Source organism: Camellia sinensis, chromosome 7 (genome assembly GCF_055761805.1).
Source record: "Camellia sinensis isolate YWXY chromosome 7, ASM5576180v1, whole genome shotgun sequence".
NCBI classification, from domain to species: domain Eukaryota; kingdom Viridiplantae; phylum Streptophyta; class Magnoliopsida; order Ericales; family Theaceae; genus Camellia; species Camellia sinensis.
In genome coordinates, this window is record NC_138967.1 from 90,999,868 (window position 1) to 91,025,872 (window position 26,005).

At 35.8% G+C, this 26,005-nt stretch overlaps 1 long non-coding RNA gene across 1 annotated transcript; it reads left to right on the forward strand.

Moving 5' to 3' along the window:
* Positions 1–211: 211 nt before the first annotated feature.
* LOC145795196 (uncharacterized) lies at positions 212–10,558 on the forward strand. The gene is made up of 2 exons (XR_014335652.1): positions 212–649; positions 5,563–10,558. It is a non-coding gene; the product is annotated as an uncharacterized LOC145795196 (long non-coding RNA).
* The last annotated feature ends 15,447 nt before the right edge of the window (positions 10,559–26,005 follow it).

Consider the following 26,005-nt stretch of genomic DNA (forward strand, 5'->3'; position numbering starts at 1 on the left):
TTACATATTTAATAAATTTTTTTAACTATATATCAAAAATAAACAATTACTAATTAGCTATAGAAATTTGAAATATTACTGTTTAAAAAAAATAGCCGTTTAAAGATAACTGTTGTTATTAATTTTTTTTTTTTTTAAAACCAAACAGAACACAACGGCTATTTTAAGGGCAGAGTGGTAGATCACAACCGTCCACGTCTAAAATGTTCAATGGTTGAGAATCATCCAACCCTCTCCTCTCACTCTCATCACACCGTCTTCCCTCTCCCAGTCACTCTGTCTTGCCTCTCATTCTCCTCAAACCGATCTCAAACCGATCTCTCTCTCTCTCTCGCACTATCTTCCCTCTCCTCAAACTGATCTCTCTCTCTCTCACTCTCGCTCTCGCTCTCACTCTCGCACTGTCTTCCCTCTCTTCACCGATCTCTATACTCTTCGATTTCTTTACTCTCCGATCTGTCTCTCTCTCTCTCGCTCTCCGTCTATATACACATCATGTATATATATATATATATATGCTTTGATTTTTTGTTTATTTTTCTGGTTGTTGATGTGGAGGTGATCGCGATTTTTCAACCTCAGGTCTCGCGATGGCTTCAAACCGGATCTTCAAAGAACTCAAGCATCTCCAGATCTTCAAACAACTCAGGTCTGTGCTCTCCGATTTTTCGTAATTATTTATTTTGATTTTTGGTTTAATTTTTGTTCATCCAACTATTTTTGTTCATCCATTTATTTTATTTTGATATTTATTTTGATCTTCAAAGAACATCCATCTGATTTTGGTTTGGTTTATTGTGATAATAGCCATCTGATTTTTACACTCCATTTGGATCAACTGATTTGGTGATAAATGATTAAAAAAAAAAAGAAAAGAGAAACCGAATTTGGGTTTGTCAAATTTATTCTGAAATTTGTGAACTTGGCAAAAAAAATTGTATAAATTGGGTTTGATTCTGAATTTTTTGGATTTTCTACTGTTTCAAATCTGTTTCTTCATTTAAATAAATTGGGACCTTACTGTTTCTATATTGGGACTTATATTTTAAAATAAATTCCCCATTTAAATGACGTTTTATTGCAAAAATGTCATTGCCGCGTCATTTTAGTGATAAATTTTGTATGAATAACAATTTGCTTTCTCATATGGTATGGTAAGTTTTATTATTTTATAAATATAATAAATCCTATACTATAAAAAGGGGAAATAAAATGAGAGAGCTATTATTTATCAACGGCTTTATTTGACCTCTTGTGTTAATACTATAAAAGTCACGTACATGTGTAAAAAAAATCATATTAAAAAAATAGTAGAACTTACCATGTCACATGAAAGATTAGGGGTGTGAAAAAAATCGATGAAACCGAACTGACCACTCAAGATCAACCGAAATTTAAGTTTTCGATGCATTTTTTTATACTGGTATTCTATTTCGATTTTGAAAATTTTTACATTAATATAAACTGAAAGATTAGGGGTGTAAGAAAAATCAATGAAACCGAAACGATCGCTCAAAATTGATCAAAATTTTAGTTTTATGTCTATTTTTCATATTGTGTGGCCTGTTTTGATTTTGAAATTTTTTACACTAATGTAAACAGAATCAATTGAAGTATTATATTTAAAAACTTTTATATTTTAAGTGATTAATATAATTCAATTTTTGTAATAAAAACTAAGAGGGAGACATTTTCACTATTTTTTTTCATTTATTCCCAATGTGGAATTTTACAAGTTTTTATGAAATATTTTAAAATTTCATGTGAATCCTTCTTCTACACCAAATTGACAAAACCAACAAAATTGAATTGTAATATGTGGTTTATTTCGATTCTTCAACCACCAAAACTGAAAGATTCAGTTTGGTGTTAAATTTTTTCATAATTCTGACCAGACCAAACCAAACCACTTACACCCCTATAGAAGATGAAGACTTGAGATAAAATATTGGACAAATTACACCAGTAGTCTTTGACACTCATGTTATTTTGATCCTTATAATTTCAATTGGCTCGATTTTGGCTCTGAATTTATGATATTGTCTCAATTTGGTCCAATTGATTATAATTGTTATTGGTTTTTTTATGAAAAATGTGCACATAAGAATATGTGTCATGTTTTTAAAAGTAAAATTTTAAATTTATCTAACTCAGTAAATTAAGCTCAACTAACTTAGTAATCATTTTTTGACAAAAATCACAATCAGTATTATCAATTGAACTAGATTGACACAAAATAAAAAATCAAGGGTTAAAATCAAGCCAATTGAAAGTGTAGGGACTAAAATGACATGATGGACAAAATTCAAGAACTAACAGTGTAATTTGCTCTAAAATATTTCAATCATACATGACAATTATGATGAAATGATAAAATAAATTTAACGATAAATAACATCACGTGTTCAAAATTTTTTATCCAAGTTAGATAGGGATGCATGTCAATATGTTTTCAGTGCAAATGCTCTTGCCAACAAACACAGTTGTGATCCAACACCATTTAGATTTTCTTTCTTTCTTCCGTTCAAAATTTTTGAAATTGTAAATAAAATTTTGTTTGGTTTATGTTTTTGTTTACAAAAATTTTCTAAACACAAAAAAACTGGTTTCACAATTTATTTTTTGCCCCCCATTTCTTCCTCTTTCTTCCACCCTTTTCAATCATCACCCACTAATTATTTCCACCACTTCCGCCAACCACTTTCGGCCACCACTTCCCTTGGTCACCAATCACCTCCCACTTGTGATAACCACCTTCGGTCACCACTTCTTTTTAGAAACAAGCTTTAACTAGCACTTTAGATGACTGAGTGGCCATTAGTTCCGATCGTCAACCACTTACGACCATGACCTCTCATTATTGGCAATCACTTTTGGCCACCACTAACCACATCCCACCAGTGGCACTTACTTTCGGCCGCCACCTTCGAAGGCAAACAACCACATCTGGCCATCATCTTCAACCGTCTAAACAGACCAATTCTTTCACTTTTTTCCAAAATAAGTTTTTTAAAACATTTACGTCAAATTTGTTTTTTGTTTTCATTTTTACCTAAAATAAACATAAACATACTTAATATTTTTTGTAAAATAAAAATAATAAAATGTAAAAGTTACCAAACCACATCTAAATCGTTTCACCTTAATCTAAAAAAACAATTTGAAATATCAGTTTCAAAAAAATAAAAATAAATTAGAAAGTGTATAGAATAATTTTACAAGTCCACGGATTTTTTTCCTCACTTCTAGCACAGCTGAGAATAAACTTGGATTCTAAGAGCAACTCCAATGGTTTTTCTATTTGCCTTGCCAAAGCGTGGCTTCACAAATGCACGACTCTAATGGTGTGTCATTTGCGATGCCAAAAAATGGCAAAGTCAAATCAGTTTTGTAACCAAAATTAGCTGTTTTTTTGAACCTTCAACTGTTAGTTTCACAACTTCTACAAATCAAAACTCTACCATAAATTTTCAAACCACAGTAAAATTTATAAAATTACAAAAACTCAATAAAGATCCTTCTCAGCTTTCCAAATTTAATTTCCAAATTTAAATTGTTATAGATTGTACAAAATTTTCGAACAATTTAGAACCCAAATTTGAACACAATTTTAGAACAATTTACAACCAAAATTTGAATTTGGCATTTGGTTGTGCCAAAATGGCAAGTCCCTATTAGAATGGTATAACCAAAAAAATAAGTTTTGTGCATTGTAGTAAGCCAAAAAATAATTTTGACAAAGCTATTTTAACTTGAGCCATTGAGGATCTAACTTGCAATTTCAAAAATGGTTGTGAGTTTGCTAAATAATTTCCAAGCTATAGTATTTTATACATAACTAGAAGGCTGAGAGCACATAATTTGTGGTTGAAAAAAATCACATACGTTAAATATTTAAAAGAATTTGAATAATAGCATAGCTGACTCTTGTGGGCATTTTTAATATATATGACATGTCTGCACTAATTTAATTGTAAGCTTTATGTTATATATTATAATGTTAAGGGTACACACATAACGTGTGTATTATGATGGGAAGGATTTGTATCCAATTCTCATAAACGATTTGGACTATCTAGTCAAGTCATTGGGGTCTATTTCAATGATATGAATCATTCAACTTCCAATTTCTTGTATGACTATTAATTAAAAAAAATCAGATATATTTGGTGATTATACCTATGTATTTTCATCATTTATTTAGAGAAAAAAAAACAATAAGTAATTAAATATGATTAAAATTATCGAACTAAATAAATTTTGTCTGTGAATAATTTACATATAAATATCAAAAGAATAAATAAATCAGATTATCAAAATGGGCCAAAAGAATGAATGATAATATTATAAAAATGGGTCATGTGAAAGGCCCCCCAAAGGTGAACTTGATGAGTGGAAGCCTTTTTCCGTTGTAATTGAAGGAAAACCCTATCCCTCTCTTTGGGCGAGAATTTAGCGGAAGGAAACCCTACCCCACCTTTTGTGGGTGTGTTTTTTTTTTGTTTTTGTATCTTTTACTGCGAGTCCCTGTCTCCAGGGCTGACTGAAGAGAGAATATCAAAGAGGAAGTCTGAGTATCAAAAGAGAAAAAAGATTGGTCTAGGAAAGAAGCAACCGGTCGTTCTCCTTGATGGTATATATCTGTATTTCTCTTTCCGGTTCGCATGCAATTCCTCCTATGTAGTTATAGAATTGCACAACAATGAAACGTGTAACTAGCAAGTAGCAAGAGAGTGGTTATGTTCACCTCGCCTCGCCTCGTCTCACCTCTACAAAATTAAAAAAAAAAAGAAAAAGAAAACCAGAGAACTAAGAAGACAACAATGGAGCATTAAAAACCACCATTTCTGTCTTTCATGTCCTTGTTTCTTGGTTCTTCCATTTAGACGGCAAATGTCAAAAGCTATCACCTTTTTCCTTTGAAGTTATCTGAGCTAATTTAATAATGTGTCATACAAAAGGCTACATTGTGGTTTCGTGGTGCTTATCTTGACATACTTCCCATTTGATTGCATTAGGGCTTCCCACTCCTTTGCTTAGTGCCACAGGCATTTGAAGCCTTCTCAACCCAACAAATATGCCCAACAAAGTAAACGTCAATACATAAAAAAAAAAAATTACACTTATGCTTCTTTGTTATATTATTGGTTTTGTAAATAGTAAATACTAAAAATCTGTACAAATACAAAAGAAGCAGGACACCTACTTCATAGTAATAAGAAAGAGAGAGTATAACAACAATAATTGTTTTAAGAAACTGACACTTATTTTGAAATTAAAAATTATAAGAATCCGATAAGAAACTGTTTTCATATCACCGAATACGTAAAATTCACTATTTTTTTGTTAATAAACTGACACACTTATGCTTGTCCAAAGGCTAGTTTTGAATTTTCTTTCATCATTCAACTTCATGACTGGTATGGTCCTAGCTATTTCAATTGGAATTTTTAGTTAATTGCTTGATTCATTGTTAAGAGGTAATTTATTGGTTTCACGGATTAAATTATAGTTTCTTTGACGTGTATAACGTTGATTATTATGCTAATTGTGGTCATTTAGGTTATCGCCTTCGTGGTGGAGTGAAAAGCCTGCCAAACTTGCCGGCCTAGGTATTAATGAACCTGTTTGCTTTATCAACATTTGATGCATCAGCCAAAAAAGTAATTAATTAGCTTGAAGTAATCAGCAAATTTGCTGTTTTAAATACTAACTTATCTAATGTGTGTACAAAGTTAGTAATCAAATTTTAATTAAATTCATTGAATAGAATTATGGGATCACTCACCCACTTGACACAAATACAATCACAAATACTACCACCGACATTGTAGCCATTTGTTGAGATACTTCATGTAAATGCCATTTGATCTTCTACTTGATCGAACTTAGCAGCTAAGAAATTGTATAGGTAGATAGAATTCAATGTAGTAATTTTGATTATCACTCAGTTGATTAGTCTAAAGCTTTTATAACCTTTGTTTTTGCACTAAACAAAATTTGGTTATTGTTACGAAACTAATTTTTCTCAATAAGTAAATTTATTGTGATGAAAATTATTTTGTCCTTATAGTTCGTCACAAATTCCATGGTCGGAAGTTTTAAAGCCAGTGGGAGTTAAATACTGCTATGAATTAGTTTCATCACAATAAATTTGTTGCAATAAAAATTAAATTAGGACATATTGTGACAAACTATTTTGTAACAATAGGTAACTGTTTATAGCCACAAAAATATTGTTGTAATACGTTGTTGAGTACTTGAGGGAGGGCATGCGGATCTCCTGTGCTTGTGGGCTCGTCCCTCTTGTTTGGCTTCTTGCTGGTGGGGGCTTCTATGATCACATCTAAGGAGGGTTTCCATGCATTGTTCACCCTTCCTTCCATTTTCTTTTAATGAGAAAAAATATATACATATGATTATTTAAATATGATTGTTACAATAATTAACAAAACAACTTGGATTATTAGTTAGGTCCAATCAATATTAGGGATAAAATTATAATAAAGAATTAATTATTGAAAATTTTGAAAATATTTATCCATCTGAGTATTATTTCAAGTTAAGTTGGAAGAATTTTTTTTTTATTCCATCAAACTCTAATTACTCCAAATCTTATATAACATTAATAGATGGATGATACATGCTATTTTATTTTTAAAATTTGGATTATAAAATGCATCTTTTTATTTTGTTATTTTTTAATTAAGGGCAAATATTATTAACAATCATATTTTTTAATTAATGGTACATCTACTATAATAGTACATCTACTAGAATGGGATACAATATAATCTCACATGATATATAATAGTACATCATCTACTATAAAATTTGAATATTGAGACAAAAAAGGTTGTTGAGAAAGTTCGGGGGAAGAAAGCCAATGGAAAATTTGAGCCATTGGTTTGAATTTTATTTCTTTTGTTTTCTTATGGTTTTTCATCAACTGAGCTTGGCATCATGTTGCAATTGGTTCTTTGCAATAGCAAGTGGAGAGGGAATAGAATGTTGCAATTGGTTCTTTGCAATAGCAAGTGGAGAGGGAATAGAATGTTGTATGTAGTCAGATATTATATGACTTGCCCCCTTTTATCTTATTTTGTGGAGATATTCCTTTTTTAATAGATATTATATGACTTGCCCTTTGCATTCCTCTTCTTTTATGGGTTGATTTTCAATTTGAAATACTTGTATTTGTTGTGTGTGTATGTGTTCTATTGAGGTTTACTTTGGCAAAGAGTTTTACATAAACGAACTGGTTTTGATCTTTTCATTTACATCACTTTTTGAATAATGTTGTTGTTTTCTACCTTAGGTTTGACATCTTTTTGTTCAATAGGATTGGAACCTTTTACTTTTGCCGGGTAGCATCCAAGCTTATCCAATCTAAGGGGCTTGGAAATAGAGGGTTCCAAGATTTATGATGAAGATAAGGGTGCTAAGATGAATGGGAGCCATATGGGGCTTTGTTCCTCTATGGATGCTGATATGACAGCATTCTAAAAGTCACTTGTCCCTATTGAAGAGCTTGATATACATTGTTGAGCTCATTTCAAGACAACTTAAGCTTTTGAGCTTGATGTATTTATTGAGCTCATTTCTTAACATCTCAAGTTTTTGGGACTAGTGGTGATCTAATAGTTCCCCTCCTCCCCCACACCCCCCCCTCCCTATACGATCAATACATATGGTATGTACTTGTGTCTATGTGGACCTAAGAAAGAGAGATTTATATTTTTCTTTTAACTATTTTAAATTATAATACTAAATTCCAGACCTTGTGTCCATTTTTTCTAATTGACCTTGAAATAAAGACTATGATCACTTGGACTATCTTAGCTTGAAACATCAGCGCAGAATGTTAAGTTGACCTTCTTAGCCTTGTAATCATGCATCAGGTTTCTTTCCTATATATTGATTCTTTTACCTTTGATTCTCTAAGTTAAGCTCATGCAACTGCATTCATCTTCGTATGTGCACTCAAGTCTGAAAAACTGATGATAACCGTAGGGATATTACAATTTAAGACGCTAACATTTTCATAAGATTCATTAGTCTATACTTTGGTGGTACAATTATTGTTTAGTAGAGTAATTTGTTACTTGTTAGTTTAGTTTTATGAGTTCACATCTGTTACATGTATTGCTGGTGATGTGGGGAACTGACGTGGTTGTTATTTTTGCAATAAAACTGCTAGATCCTTTGCCGGTCTATTGAATCAGAACCTTTTAATTTTTTCTGTCATTGTATGCGTTATTGAGAAGATCTAATTGTCTTCATATTCTTACTGTACTTATAGTTTGCTGGCTTTGTCAATGGTCTGGATTTAGGAGATTAAGTGGTAGCACTAGCAGGATGTTAACTATTTATTGTGGTTTGTTATTCTAATCTGTTACAGAGAGTGACCCCATTTTACAGTTGCTGATTTTGATTCAAGATGGTTGTTGATCCAGATACCATAGTATGTTTCATCCATTACCTCTATTTTTTAGAATATTTTATCCATATTATCGTATAGGTAACTTTTTATCCATATATTTTGTTTTAATTATATGACTCTAGCCTGCTAGAGCATTTGAAATACAATTTTCAGAAAGAAAACAAATTGAGGATTCAAACATGTATACTGGTTACATTGGAAGTACACAAAATAGCATAAAAGTGGTGTATCACCTTAAGTCACAATCAAAAGATTTACGATGGTGGTACGAGTTTGCGACGAGTCACTGCAGCCTGTATTTACTGAGAGTAATTGGAAAGTGTCAAAGTAGTTTTGTTGGCAATAAGGTGCTTTTCACAGAGGTGGTAGAATGAACTCTACAGTTTCACAGAACTTGTCAATGTCATCCCCAAATGTCTTCTCGTACCACTTAGGATTTACAGTTTTGTCCAACTTGGCATTTCCATAAATCAAGTAGACATTGTTTGCACAAATTTCTCCATGTGGTTGTCTCAATACATCTGGAGTATATGATGCCATTAAGGCCAAGTTTGACATGATTAAAAAAAGACAAAAAGTCAAAAAGTCACTATCTTATTTAAGTCACATCATCTTATTTATGTTACATTACCTCTCTAACACATCACTTCAAACCCAACTCATATTTCATAAAAAGTCAAAAAGTGCACTTATTTAGTCTTTTCAAACTAGGCCTAAATATATCCCTACAGAGTAAATGACCAAAAACATTTGAATGAAAAGATAAAAAAACAAATGAATGAATTACTTTGATAAATAGCAAATATGACATAGACATGCACTTAACCCAATATGCCAATAAAAGGCTTACTCAACCTTTCAGGAAACTCAGAATCAATGAGAGGGTTTTTCATCACCCAATCGTGTAGAGTTCCTTCTACCACCTCTGTGAAAAGCACCTCATTGTCAACAAAACTACTTTGACACTTTCCAATTACTCTCAGTAAATACAGTCTGCAGTAACTCGTCACAAACTCGTACTACCATTGTAAATCTTTTGATTGTGACTCAAGGTGGTACACCACTTTTATGCTATTTTGTGTACTTCCAATGTAACCAGTATACATGTTTGAATCTTCAATTTGTTTTCCTTTTGAAAATTGTATTTCAAATGCTCTAGCAGGCTAGAGTCATATAATTAAAACAAAATATATGGATAAAAAGTTACCTAACGATAAATGTATAAAATATTTTACAAAATGGAGGTAATGAACAGCCGTAATGAACAGCCATATTTTATGCAGTAAAGTGGGGTCACTCTCTGTAACAGATTAGAATAACAAACCACAATAAAGAGTTAACATCCTGCTAGTGCTACCACTTAAATCTCCTAAATCCAGACCATTGACAAAGCCAGCAAACTATAAGTACAGTAAGAATAGGAAGGCAAAATATTCTACAAAATGGAGGTAATGGATGAAATTTGGATCAACAACCATCTTGAATCAAAATCAGCAACTGTAAAGTGGGGTCACTCTCTGTAATAGATTAAAAGTGGTAGCACTAGCAGGATAAAGAGAGTGATGAAAAACTCTCTCATTGATTCTGAGTATCCTAAAAGGTTGAGTAAGCCATTTATTGGCATATTGGGGTAAATGCATGTCTATGTCATATTTGCTATTTATCCAAGTAATTCATTCATTTGTTTTTTTGTCTTTTCATTCAAATTTTTTTGGTCATTTACTCTGTAAGGATATGCTTAATGCCATCTTATACTTCAGATGTATTGAGACAACCACATGGAGAAATTTGTGCAGACAATGTCTACTTGGTTTATGGAAATGCCAAGTTGGGTAAAGTTGTAAATCGTGAGTGGTACGAGAAGAAATTTGGGGATGACATTGACAAGTTCTGTGGCATGGTTAAATCTCTCTTCAAGTCTAAATGACATTGACCCTTTGGACTTGAAGAGAGATTTAACCATGCCACAGAACTTGTCAATGTCATCCCCAAATGTCTTCTCGTACCACTTAGGATTTGTAGTTTTGCCCAACTTGGCATTTTCATAAATCAAGTAGACATTGTTTGCACAAATTTCTCCATGTGGTTGTCTCAATACATCTGAAGTATATGATGCCATTAAACATATCCCTACAGAGTAAATGACCAAAAAAATTTGAATGAAAAGACAAAACAAATGAATGAATTACTTTGATAAATAGCAAATACGACATAGGCATGCACTTACCCCAAGATGCCAATAAAAGGCTTACTCAACCTTTCAGGAAACTCAGAATCAATGAGAGGGTTTTTCATCACCCAATCGTGTAGAGTTCCTTCTACCACCTCTGTGAAAAGCACCTCATTGCCAACAAAACTACTTTGACACTTTCCAATTACTCTCAGTAAATACAGTCTGCAGTAACTCGTCACAAACTCGTACCACCATTGTAAATCTTTTGATTGTGACTCAAGGTGGTACACCACTTTTATGCTATTTTGTGTACTTCCAATATAATCCTCAATTTGTTTTCCTTCTGAAAATTGTATTTCAAATGGTCTAGCAGGCTAGAGTCATATAATTAAAACCCAATATATGGATAAAAAGTTACCTATACGATATAATATGAATAAAATATTCTACAAAATGGAGGTAATGGATGAAACATATCAAAATCAACAACTCTAAATTGGGGTAACTTTCTGGAACAGATTAGAATAACAAACCGCAATGAAGAGTTAACATTGTGCTAGTGCTACCACTTAAATCATTATTGAGAAGATTTAATTACCTTCATATTCTTACTGTTTGCTGGCAATTAAATCTTCTCACAAGGCCAGCAAACAGTAAGAAGCACTAGCAGAATGCTAACTCTTTATTGTGGTTTGTTATTCTAATCTGTTACAGAGAGTGACCCCACTTTAGAGTTGCTGATTTTGATTCAAGATGGCTGTTGATCCAGATACCATAGTATGTTTCATCCATTACCTCCATTTTGTAGAATATTTTATCCATATTATCGTATAGGTAATTTTTTATCCATATATTTTGTTTTAATTATATGACTCTAGCCTGCTAGAGCATTTGAAATACAATTTTCAGAAGGAAAACAAATTGAGGATTCAAATTTGTATACTGGTTACATTGGAAGTACACAAAATAGCATAAAAGTGGTGTACCACCTTGAGTCACAATCAAAAGATTTACAATGGTGATACGAGTTTGCGACGAGTTACTGCAGCCTGTATTTACTAAGAGTAATTGAAAAGTGTCAAAGGTTTAGTAATGATTAAGTGGTAGCAATGAGGTGCTTTTAACAGAGGTGGTAGAAGGAACACTACGCGATTGGGTGATATTGATTATGAGATTTAACCATGCCACAGAACTTGTCAATGTCATCCCCAAATTTCTTCTCGTACCACTCAGGATTTACAACTTTGCCCAACTTGGCATTTCCATAAACCAAGTAGACATTGTTTGCACAAATTTCTCCATGTGATTGTCTCAATACATCTGAAGTATATGATGCTACAGAGTAAATCTTTTGATTGTGACTCAAGGTGGTACACCACTTTTATGCTATTTTGTGTATTTCCAATGTAATATACATGTTTGAATCCTCAATTTGTTTTCCTTCTGAAAATTGTATTTCAAATGCTCTAGCAGGCTAAAGTCATATAATTAAAACAAAATATATGAATAAAAACTTACCTATACGATAATATAGACAAAATATTCTACAAAATGGAGGTAATGGATGAAACATACTATGGTATCTTTGATTCAAGCATATATCCCGAAAGGTTGAGTAAGTGCATGTCATATTTGCTATTTATCCAAGTAATTCATTCATTTGTTTTGTTGGCATCATATACTTCAGTTGTATTCAAACAATGTCTACTTGATTTATGGAAATGCCAAGTTAGGTCCTGAGTGGTACGACAAGTTCTGTGGCATGGTTTGGATCATTTGCGCAGATACGTGCAAAAATACAACAAATTTGAAAAGTACAGTAGTTCTTTAATTATGATTTTTTATATCTGCGCAAGTGATCCAAACCAAAGGGAAGTTTCGACCCTTTGGACTTGAAGAGAGACTTGACTATGCCATAGAACTGTCTTCTCGTACTTGGCATTTCCATAAACCAAGTAGACATTGTTTGCACAAATTTCCATTGAGTATATCTTGACAAAAAAAATCGAATGAAAAGACAAAAAAACAAATGCTTACTCAGCCTTTCAGGATACTCAGAATCAATGAGAGGGTTTTTCTCCCAATCGTGTAGAGTTCTTTTTACCACCTCTGTGAAAAGCAACTCTTTGCCAACAAAATTATTTTTACACTTTCCAATTACTCTCAATAAATACGGGCTGTACTGACTCGTCGCAAACTCGTATATTTTATCCATATATTTTGTTTTAAATATATGACTCTAGACTGCTGGAGCATTTGTAAATCTTTTGATTGTAAATCTTTTTACATTTTTATACTATGTGTACTTCCAATGTGACCAGTATACATGTTTGAATCCTCGATTTGTTTTCCTTTTGAAAATTGTATTTCAAATGCTCCAGCATGAGGTGCATGGTATTGAGGAGGGTTGGGCTGGTGATTGATATTTTGTGATTTGGGCTTCATCCTGTTTCCATTTCCATTCACTTCTTATGTGGTTCAGACCTCCAATTAATAATCCCTTGAATTGGGCTTGGTCCAACATAATATTTAAGTTAATGCTGGGCCTGTGCAGATCCGAATTGACTGAGGTGCATTACCTATGATGATGGGTCTGGTGGCACAAGGGCGCTTTCGGACGTCGAGAATAAGATCAACCCTATCCAAACGACCACCAATGTCAGGAGAAGTGTTAGTCTTAAGATCAACCTTATCCAACTATTAGGCTCCCCCTCGCCACAATTCGCTGACTAGAAAGGAAAAAAGATAATTTATGTTGATAGGCCATCTCCCCATCCGCAATCTCATCTATAACACTATCCCCCGAAGAAGATGGCAGAGAAGAAGGAAAGAAGGCCATCTCCTAGATTCACGGAAAGTAACATCCATACTAACATACACTTTGCAAGTGTAAAGATCATAGCATTCTGAGTAGTAGAATAACCAATAAAGACACAACGTACAGCCTTATAATCGAGTTTCCCAGACTTGTCCCATAGCACGTCTCATTAACTACTGACACAGCTAGTGAAATGATGCCTTCCACTTTTGTTGTGGATTTGAGTTCTTTTCTTCCAGAATTCAAGCCTTCCTCACCAAGCTTGGTACTTTTGTCAGATATCTTTCCAATTACCATGTAATGATACGACTTCGATTATTACTATTTTTTGGTTTAACTATCAAACTTGATTGTTATTATTTTTGTTATTAATCATATGTCGTTTGTATCTGTTGGTGACCTAACAGATGTAATATTTCTCACTTCCTTCTCTTTTCAGTTTATATGGAATTTTGTCAATTATATTCTATAAATTGTGGAGAATTGGTCTTGATCTTACTTTTGTCAATTATATGTATATGGTTAGGGGTGCGAATGTTGTAATTGATGAAAATGATGTTTTTTGTAAAGACAATTTCTGTTTAGATGCTTTTGCCTTTGATCCCACCATTGATCCAGAGGAGGGTTTGTTGGTCCCTATCCGTGATATTCCCACCACTGATATTCCTGCCCAATCCTCTCAGCTTCGGTAAAACTGGTGGTGAAACTATCCTCGACTACTTTGCTTGGGGACACAAGCTTAGAATTTATACCCAGGCTGGTTTTTGCTTGTTTGACGGGGTTCTTAAGGAAGTTCCAGTGTTGGAATTGAATTTGAGGGGGGCTTTTGCATTGCCTGCCATGTCAGCAAAAGGGGATGAGCTCACTGCTTATGATTTTGAAGAGGCCAATGGTTTCCTCAAGTCTCACTAGGTACTAAGTGAGCTTTCTATTATGTTCAATCCTCTGGTCAAGCGTTACGTAGGCTGTCACCCATCTCTGTGATCGCCTTAGGGGCTCTTCCCAAGCGAGCGGTTTTGTATACATGCAGCGGTCTTTCGGGTTTCCAAAACCTCTTCGACGAAATTGAGCATCTGCAAGCATATGATTTGGAAAATTGGAATTGTGCTTATTGAGAAATTGAGCATCTCTGTAAATGAAGGAATCCTTTTTTGATATGACAGAATATCCTATAAACTAACGTACCAAGTTAATATCCCAAAAATATGGGAAGAAAATTAAGAAAAATCACTTTGCTTGTATATGGCGTTGAAATGTTGCAGTCAAACTCTTTCCCATTTTGTTCTTTTCTACTTAGAGCCACCATCGACCACCGGTGACCAATCTTTTTCCTTTATAAGATCTTTCCCACTTCTCAAACCTTTACATGATTAAATATATGACACACAACTCATAAATATTTTTTCAGGTCTATCACATTTTTTTCCTCCAAAATTGTCTATAAAATTTGTAATTGCTCAAAAATTTTCAATTGCAAAATCTTTTTTATTCATCGAAAAATCTAAAATTTTATATATAAAACTGTGTATGTAAATGTAGGACAGAATTTTGCTAATTTGGCTGATGTGCACCATCTAATTGGTTGTCTAGCAAATCCATGGTGTATGAATTAGCTGTGAAAATTTTGGTCTCAACCACAAATCAGATGGTGGTTGTTAACGTGATCCTAATCCTCATAATAATAACAACAGGAGTAGTGTTATATAATTAGAATTTCTAGATTAAAAAAAATATATATAACAAATGATATGAATTTTTGTGATATTTTAAAAAATGTCACTACAACATTATTTTTGTCAAAAATTTCGTATATATATAACAAATGATTATTGTTTTTGTACAAACACATTAATTTTATTATAATAGAATGGTGCCGTGCCTCGTCAAGATTTGCCCAGCACATATTTTAAGCACCTAGTTGAAGTTGGGAAGATGATATGGCGTCAAACCGTTCAGTTGTGCCATGGCAAATCATATCACTTAATCTTTATTAATTAATTAAATACTTCAAGAAATGTCTAGGATTGAGAATGACAATTTTAGGGTTATGGGTTCAAATACTTAGCAACTAAGGCATGATTAAGGGGTTGTTTGGGATGTTCTAAATAAGTGTACTTTTTATATGGGTTGGGTTTGAAGTGATGTGTTAAAGAGGTGATATGACTTAAATAGGATGATGTGATTTAAATAGGATGGTGACTTTTTGACTTTTTGATTTTTCAAAGTATATGAAGAGAACAAAGAAGAGTGAAGTAGGTCGTGGATTCTATGTCACTTTTCTGAAGTTATCGTTGATTTTTTTATTTTAGCGATCAATTTCACCCATGAGCTTCCCATTTTCTCTCATTGTCTATGTTGCAAGTAAGTGGCACTTGTTGGTGAGGGAGAATCTAGACAATTGAAGAAAGTAAAGTAGGAGAGATGAACAGTACAATCGATTTGTCTAGCCATAAAAGATTTGCACCAGTGAGGCAAACTGATATGAGTTTGGTCAAGATTAATGTTGAAACAAGATAGTAGGAAAGGATTTGATCCTATGGTTTCGAGAACATATGACCCTTGATAACCCTTGATATTGCACAATTATAGAACAAGTTTTAATTGCTAAGAGTATTATTACAAAGTGTCAAGAGGGAGAGGGTTTTTCCATTGGGAATATTATTGCTAAAAACAAGGCATTATTAGGGTAATGGTTATGGGGATTTTTTTTTATTAAATAAGATACTTCATGGCATTTTGTGACTAATAGTAAGGCCCCATTTGGTAAGTCCTAAATAAGCTAGCTTCTTCTGAAAAAACCAAAAAGCCAAAAAAAAATCCAGAACACCTCTAAAATGAGTTTGGCATCCTCTAAAAAAGCAACCACCAAAACTACTTTTTACTCGACCAAAAAGTTTTGATGTGACATTACCTTCTTTCTATTACATCAAGGGTAAAATAGTCTTTTACCCTACCAAGTATGGGATCCAACACAATGGTTGGGATTCATGTGGTTTTTTGGGCCAACTCTAGATCTCGATGGAAATGCATTGTGCATTTATAAGGGATTTTATATTTTTAAAATTTCATTCCTCTCATGGTTGGTAATTGAGAGAATCTCTCTTTGAGAGAATGTTTGGATTGTGGAGGACTCCTTTGATCATTTGTTTATGTGCCTTTTCCATTTATCTTGCTCTCACAAGTCACAATGCTCCCATCACTTTTCTTGCCAGTTCCTGCGAGGCTTCCATTTCTTAGAATATCAAAATTTTTAGAAATTTAAATGATACGGATGCTAGTGACTTTTGATTATTGTTAGTTATTGTTCAAAATGTTTTCTTGAGTCGTCATGCTATAGATAGAAGAGCGTGGTCCATTGATTCCTCAGGTATGTTTTCTTGCGAGTCTTTTTGCATGGAAATGTGACTTTGTTACTAACACAAGTAGAAACAGTAAAATAGACTTTATTACTAACACAAGTAGAAACAGTAAAATAGTGTAGATTGAAAACCATGAGATACCAGAAAGTGGAAAGATTGAAAATGATGAAACTTTAGTGTATCAAAGTAGGTTGGCTCAAATGGAGATGTGCTAGATAGCAACAAATTTGAAAGAAAAATCTTTAACTTTGAGGTCTGCAATGCTTTATGGCACTGAATGTTAGGCAACTACGAAACAATAAATTTGTAAAATTGAGTGTAGCATAAATGAGGATGCTAAAATAAATGGGTGGTAAGATGAGGAAAGTACTTTCGCAAAACGTTAGGGGTAGAAATGGTTGATCATTGTGTAATGGTTGTAGAGGAGTTATGAAGATGGTAGGCAGGCACTAATATGGACTAGAGGTGGCAGAGGAGAGAGCCAACGGTAGCCTTGGTAAAGAGGGGTGGCAGTGGAGAGCTTGTATGTCAGAAGAGCAAGGAAATGTAGATATGTTGTCTTGCATAGCCAACTCAACTGATGATAGGTGGATCACTGTTTTAGGCTTGGCAAATTGGAGGGAAATTGGATCAACTCTACAACATTTGATGTAGGCCTCGGGGATGTAACATACTTGGATACGTGGACATAGGTAGGCTTGTTACATCCTTTTTGGGTGTGTCGAGTGGCCTAGAGATATGATACGACCATCAGGGTGTCGCGTCTTGGTTAAGGCCCCTCTTACAAACTGATTTTAGTGCCCCAACTCAACTTGTATTCTAGCCTCTAATTCACAAGTCCTCTAGTGTTTATGAGCGAGGTATTCGAGCTCTACTCCCAACCTATGTGATGTAGCAAGAATGTGTGATAGTGACGATTTTATGGTCTGTTGATTCAGAGATGATTACCCAGAAACAAGATCCTTCTCTAAACTCGTTGATTCACATGGAATACAAAGAATAAAGGCTCAACAATGGTTGATTTGAAATAAATACCAAAGGTTGGAAAAAGAATAAAAACTCAAAATTGTATTAATTCTCTAAACTATTCACTCGTAAGGCTTACAATGATTTTTTATAATGACAACCACCCTAATATACTAGGAACAACCAAAATCAACAGTTTTTTAATGAGCAAAACAAAAAATAAGCAAATACAATAAAAATTTCCAAAAATAGAAATATTGAAATAAAACAAAGAAATTAGTAATTTAGGCTACTACGATAATCACAAATTCGACGGAATTGAATTCTGACTTGTGCGCTAAGAGTAATTGAAGTTGCAAATCTTTCCAAAAATGGCTAAATCTCGAAATTGATGGCCTAAATGATGGAATTTTCCAAAATCTATTGTGGTCCATGGCATAGCAACGGATCTTGATCAGAACAATATTTTCCATCAACCCACCAAATTTTGCGCGATTTTGGGCACGTGCCGTTTGATTCCTGCTAGTGCCTTGTGCCTTGTTTGGGCACATGCCTATCCATTTGATCTACAAATTTTATGGCCACATGCTGCGTCATCACCTCCAAGGTAGGAAGAATTAACCCTCGAATTCGTAGCCTTGTCATCAGAATTGTCTCCCCAATATTGAATGTAGGGGTGTTTGCATGTCGGGGTTTACCCTCATCCGTTGTCAACCGACCTACTATTCGAAATCGACCAAGTCAAGACAATCGATTAGGTGGTAGGTTTGGTCGATTTCACAAATCTATTATAGAAAGAGGTTGAAGGAAAAAAATGGGAAAAATATGATTCAAAGTTAAAAAAAATAAAAATAAAACCATAAACTCATATACATGCAAACAAATTGAAATAAAGATAATGGAGGAAGAAAATACAGAAAAGAGAGAAGGGAGACTCACCATGCCATGACCATCGCTCATCGACACCACCACCATTGCCACACCGTTGATAACTACCAACATTGATAACTACCAACATTTGCCACCATCGCAGAGAGGAAGACTGAAGATTGACAGGGAAGAGCGAGAGACGCAGAAATGATTGAGAGATGAGAGTATTTATCTTGAAGTTCCAAGGACTCTAAGTCCCATAGTTTTCTATTAGAGTTTGTCTTTTAGAGAGAGAGAGAGAGAGAGAGAGAGAGAGAGGGAAGTAGGATAGATGGCAAGGTGATAGAGACAAAAAGGTAGATGAAATGGTGAAAAAGAAGATGAAAAGAGAGAGTTTGTCACGCCCTCAAATAATAATATTAAACCCATCAATATAAACATACATCTATATACAAAAGATCTGCATTCCCTCAAATAATCGGAGTACTTCATTACAAAAGTATTACACGTTAACAACAAAAGTAAATGCCCTGCGGGCTCACAGCTTTCCAAGTTATCACTTGGTTACAAAAGAGAGTATTAACTCGGTTATACATTAAGCCCTTGGCTTGAAATTACATGTAATACATCAAAAGGAAAATAAGGCAACAAAAGTATGTCTTGTCCCTAGCCTCCCAAGCTATGTTCGTAGAGGCGGCATGCTACCTGTACCTGAAAATGATGTTCCCATATAGGGTGAGCCACAGCCCAGCAGAGATATACTAAACCAACTATGAACAATGATTAAAAGATTAGCAACTGATAGGTGGTCGATACTTACACTTCCATTTACATCTTATTTCAATTCCATGACAACCAAACCTATGTTACAATTCACCTTTCATTTCTTATTCAACTTTGAGTTTGAAAACGGGGTTCAGTACTCTGGCCAAAACATTTTGATGAGATTATAGTTCATCACTAGAACATTTTCAAAATTCACGGTGGATACACATTTTGGTGTTGTATCAATAACACATAAACTACTTCCATACTTCACAAACGATGATGATATACATTTTAATGCTATATCAAATCAAACAGACTTTTCAATAGATAAGCATATGAGCTATATCACTACTACAACAGATAAGCATGTGAGCTATATCAACATTCCAATAGATAAGCATATCACACATCAACAGACAAGCATATTAGCTGTATCCACACTTCACTAGACAAGCATATGAGCTGTATCTACACTTCACTAGACAAGTATATGAGCTGTATCTACACTTCACTAGACAAGCATATGAGCTGTATCTACGGAGTTCATCCCCCATCTCCTCCCAATCCTATCCGGTTTAGAGGTACATCCCCCATCTTCCCCTAAACCGCGGAGTACATCCCCCATCTCCTCCTCTACACAATGCATATAAACACAAAGGTTCTATACACAATATAACGCATGCAAACACAGAATCACATACGCAATCAATCAATACATAAAGTTAATGCATTCTACCAACCGTCTACACATAATGCATGTAAACACATTGGTCATATACACAATCACTCAATACATAAAGTTAATGTATTCTATCAACCGTCATACTCTATGACACATCCGATTGATTAGTTTTAGTTTGCCTAATCATCATGCATTGTCTACAACAATCAACACTACCCTCCACCGGTAGCCCAAAGCAATTATTTCTAAGCAGGAAATAAATGCACAAATGGATATTCAATCAACATTTCAATTCGGTGAGTGATAAATAATTTAACTACACCATTTTTCTCATACATTCCCAATCTCAACAATTCCATTTCATTTCCTCATTTCTCACAATTAATTATCTCAATTAATCAAACAATGTAATTAGGTCATTTTCCATAATTACCATCCCAACCCTTAGGTCCCATTTTCATCAATGATTCAACATTTATTCCATTTCTCTATACCAAACATGCTTCCAGGTTTATTATAAATAAAACCCCAACTTTTGTAAAATTACACAAAGGCCCAAACTTCCTCAAAATTACCCAACAACCCCCGACATATCAAAATGCTAAAATTCAAAGACAAAGCTCATAAAGAGGAGTAGGATATCCCTACCTCGAACGATGGGGCTCAACGAAGGAGATGAAGAAACGGAAATGCTCCAAATCCCAAAATTTTCACTACGATCAACACAACTTTTGTAAAGGCCCAAGGTGAGAAAACAACTCCTACTAGATCAAACCTAAGAGAGAAGTTAGGGTTTTAGAGTGAGGTGCTCTTCAATGGAGGTTTTAAAAAAGTAAGAGAGAGAAAGGAAATCAAAAAGTGATCAAAAAAGTGATTTCACGGACTGATATAAAAACAGGTCCGCTCGAGCGTACAACACCCCGCTCGAGCGTCAGACACAGGTTCACGCTCGAGCGTCCCAAGATCCGCTCGAGCGCCGGATGCACTCTCCCAGAATTTCTGCAGATGTCCAAAATGCTGAGAGAAGGAAATTCACGCTCGAGCGTCCAAACTGCCGCTCGAGCGTCCAAACTGCCGCTCGAGCGGAAAGGCAGCAACAAAATCCCGCTCGAGCGTCAAATCTCCGCTCGAGCGGAGAGACCAAAACCTGGGCAAAAATTCTAAGTTTTAAAACACGACCAACTTATTCCCAACTTGCCCAACACAACCCAAAACTCTAATTAAAAGAGTAGGGGATAGAAATGAGGATAAGACAACAACGAATCTACGGAACCGAGTCCGGATTACAGTTAAACAACAACAGGAAATACCGGGATCGCTATAACCTCCCCCCCTTAAAGAATTTCGTCCTCGAAATTAAGGGTACGCCAAAACACAAGGCCAACAGATTACAGAGCATTCAACAATCGAGTCCCAAGGAAAGAAATTACTTTCACAACAAACCTCCAACTCACTCTTACCAAGGAAGAGATTAACCAAGGGAACACATTCTAAACGACAACACCTTAGGTACGCAAGCCTCAACAAACCAAACCTCTCCCGAAACAATTTCAATAACCGACTGGTGCTTCAAGCTAAGTCTCTACTCAACAACACGACCAAAGCAAATCTTTAGAGTAGATAATAAGAAAACATTTTCTTGTTCAATAGGCATTTCTCAAAGATGTTCAAATTCTCAACGTTAACGTTCCGGAATAAATCTTGCATTTTCCATACGAAAACTCAAAAGCCTTGCAAACATTCTTCACAAATATGGTGTTACCCAAAACGCAGAGTTACCCCCGGTTTATTTGCCAAAAAGATTAATCTAGAATTCTTTAAAACCGTTGAATTAAATCAACTTTTCAACAACGCATTTAGATGGCCCCAAACACTAGGAAATTTTTTTTTTTTTCCATTTCTTTCCAAGATAACACTATCAACAACCATCACTCACATAGTGATGCCATAACCAACACGGAACACAACATTTCTATAATGATAGTTAATAGAAATAACAACAGTACTATCAACACATAAGGTATAAGAAATTCATGGTTTTGCAATTTTATCCCGCCTCCTTTTACTTAACCACTTTATAATCATAAACACGGCTTAGAAATACACAAATGATACACATAAAAGTGCTGTATCAATATCAAACCAAACATCATACATACATAATGTATAAAAGCCAATCATTCACAATGATCAATCAATACATATATTAGATGTATTATTTCAACCGTCAGATTCAACGACAAATGTTTGATTAGTTTCAGTTTTCCCAAATCAACATACGAAGTCTACAACGAACGAGACTAAACTCAAGGTGACCAATGCCAACCCAAAACCCGATACCGGCAAGCTGACTAATCAACTCAATAAACTCTGTACTCAGTAATCCACACGCTGATGTGCCACTCAAACCACTGACCCCAACCACGGAGTTCTCTACACAAACCACAAATTTTGGAATCTCTCCGGATCTCCCAAAATTGAACCGCATCGACACTGCGTCCAAGGGAATCACCATTTCCCCACCATGGCTATCTAGCAAGCCTGCTCACTTCCTTGATCGAAGATCGACATGGTCAACCTCAATCACAACAACCCAAACACGAAGGACCACTTTGACCAACGCTATACTCATTACCTTAGAACATGAACTGCTCTTCCTTCAAAGAATGTTGCCAGCATCCACTCACAACCCAAACCCAACGATTGATAACCAATCACAACACGAACGTTACCCCTATACAACCAATGGGGTCACCACGGACTCGCTAACTAGCAAAGTCCAAAACACGAACCAACATACAGGTACCATTTCCACTAACCCGAGATACAAATCTCACATAACCTTGCCAACACCACGCAACTCTCGCAACCATCACATCTAACCATCACATCAAATCTCCACAATCTTACTTGCCACCCATCCCGAGAGTACCCTCCAGAGGCCCAGCCTCCGTGCTAAACCACTAGTCAAAACTACCGCTAGGCAACCATCATGAACCAAACCCCGACACCACTACAGGTCGCCGACAAGGCTTTCAAGGATTCACTCTTCTAACTATCCAGTAGAGTAAAGGTTCTCACTCTCCTTGCCATTAACCCACATCTCCATCCGCAAACACCATACTACTGTGACTCCATCCACGGATCACACCCCAACTACGGACTGTACACCCAATCAACCCTTACGATGGCATCTCCCGATCTAACCAGTGTTAAGGTACAAACCTATCACATTCGATCAAAATAAAGGAGCCCCAAAACTTAGGAAATACCCATATACTACTGCCCGAGATATAGCACCAACTGCTTACAATACAACACTCCCCGACACAACAATCACGACCTTATATAGGGACTAACATCCCCTCACTTAAAACGGCCAATCAGTACACCTGTAGTCTCGGCAACGCTACTTACCACGAAGGTACAAGTCTCACCTTAACAAAATTATACGATATGCCCCCGTAGGACACCATATCAAATACGTGCTACATCTAGTACTAATCGCACACTTCACATCCTCTCCAATATTGCCTTGGCTAGGACACGCACCCCTCGGTGGTTCTTTCAAATTTAAAAAACATGGTTCCTCAGCCTTCATCTTTCCCAATCAAGTCACACGCCTAATACCAAAAAAAAAAATTTTGTGGTTTTACAGCAACTTTATACATTAATAAAACTTCAGAGCTACAACATGCTCCAATTCACCCATTCCAGGGAAATTAACGAACAAGCACATATGTATATATATAGACAAACAAACAGTTTAGATGTTTCAACATTCCCAAAGCACACTGGTTACACAACGGAACCTAATGATCACAAACGATAATTCACCGATTACAAAACGGATTGGCCAAAACGAAACCAACCCCTCGGTATTACCACCACTGTCGTCCCTCGCTGGACCGCCAAAATTGGTATCTCCAAACACAAGACAACCTATGAGTTTACTAACCACGGACAAGAACTGCCGACGTGCCCCCTCTGTCCACACCTGGAACAACTACGAACTTCCCCAACTGGGGCTTGGGAACTCGACTCCACTGAGGCCCTCGCAATCTGGCCTGCTAGTCCCCCAAAACGATACTGTTCCTGCTCAGTCGAATGAAACTGAGCCTGGCTAGGTTGCAAAACCCCTAAAGAAGCCCCCGGCTGAGTACAGAAACGTCGAATATGACCCGGCTGATTACACATCCAACAAGTAGGCGGTGCCTGAGCAGGAGACTGGTCCAGAATCTGGGCTGATGAAGACCCCAACAACTGCCTCCCCACTGAGCATTTGATCGACCCAAAACCCGGCTGGTTAGATGATCCTGGTGGTACGACTACTGGTTGAACTGCTAACCCTGCCCTCTTCCTCTGTGGGCAACCCGAAACCTTGTGGCCCAAAAGACCACATTTGAAACAAACGACATCCCTCTGTTTACTTTCTCCCGAACCCAAATCCGACACTGGAAGGGTGGTTCTAGCCCGACCTCCCTGTTGCGGGTTTAAACCCCTTTGCCTCTTAAAAGGTCTACCAACACCCTGAGTCACGGGAGTTGCCGAGATGGCTCCCTCCCCACTCTGCCCCATTGCTAGCACCGCAACCTCTACATGGGCAGCTGCCTCAACAAGCACACTATATCTTTTATGCCAAGACCCTGCTATCCTTACACGGATGTCGTCACGCAGCTTACTCTCAAACTCGAAACAACGCAAGTCCTCCGTCTCCACCAATTCTGGAGCAAACCTCGACAGATTAGCAAACCACCTTTCGAACCGCACCAAAGGTGTAGTACCTTGGCGTAACTCCACAAACTGTTTCCGCAACTCTTCCCGAGCGGAAGGAGGGAAATCACAACTTCCTCGCCTAGGCATCCTAGTAAAAGTAACAGAGACACGTTAGCACTCTCATACACGTGTCGAAGCTAAACACTCACGTCCTAATACATGGACAACTGAAATTCACTCCACGTAAGCACATAAACACATAAGCACTTACGAATTTCATTTCCGGATAATGATAGTCCCGAGGCGTTACTAGAGTTCGGGTTAGAAACAGCATTGATCAAGTGCTTTTCCAACTAGACTCCCAGAAACCCAAGGATCCAATCAACATCCTAGAAACTACGTTCCATACCCACATAGTCACATAAGCATGTTATCAATTTAAACACATAGTATAAGACACTACTACTAAGTCTCTATCAAGCGAGACAAACCCATTGTGATCTTAATCACTTCCCACGTACCCAAAGTATTCGAACCCGGTACGCTCTGATACCAAGTTGTCACGCCCTCAAATAATAATATTAAACCCATCAATATAAACATACATCTATATACAAAAGATCTGCATTCCCTCAAATAATCGGAGTACTTCATTACAAAAGTATTACACGTTAACAACAAAAGTAAATGCCCTGCGGGCTCACAGCTTTCCAAGTTATCACTTGGTTACAAAAGAGAGTATTAACTCGGTTACACATTAAGCCCTTGGCTTGAAATTACATGTAATACATCAAAAGGAAAATAAGGCAACAAAAGTATGTCTTGTCCCTAGCCTCCCAAGCTATGTTCGTAGAGGCGGCATGCTACCTGTACCTGAAAATGATGTTCCCATATAGGGTGAGCCACAGCCCAGCAGAGATATACTAAACCAACTATGAACAATGATTAAAAGATTAGCAACTGATAGGTGGTCGATACTTACACTTCCATTTACATCTTATTTCAATTCCATGACAACCAAACCTATGTTACCATTCACCTTTCATTTCTTATTCAACTTTGAGTTTGAAAACGGGGTTCAGTACTCTGGCCAAAACATTTTGATGAGATTATAGTTCATCACTAGAACATTTTCAAAATTCACGGTGGATACACATTTTGGTGTTGTATCAATAACACATAAACTACTTCCATACTTCACAAACGATGA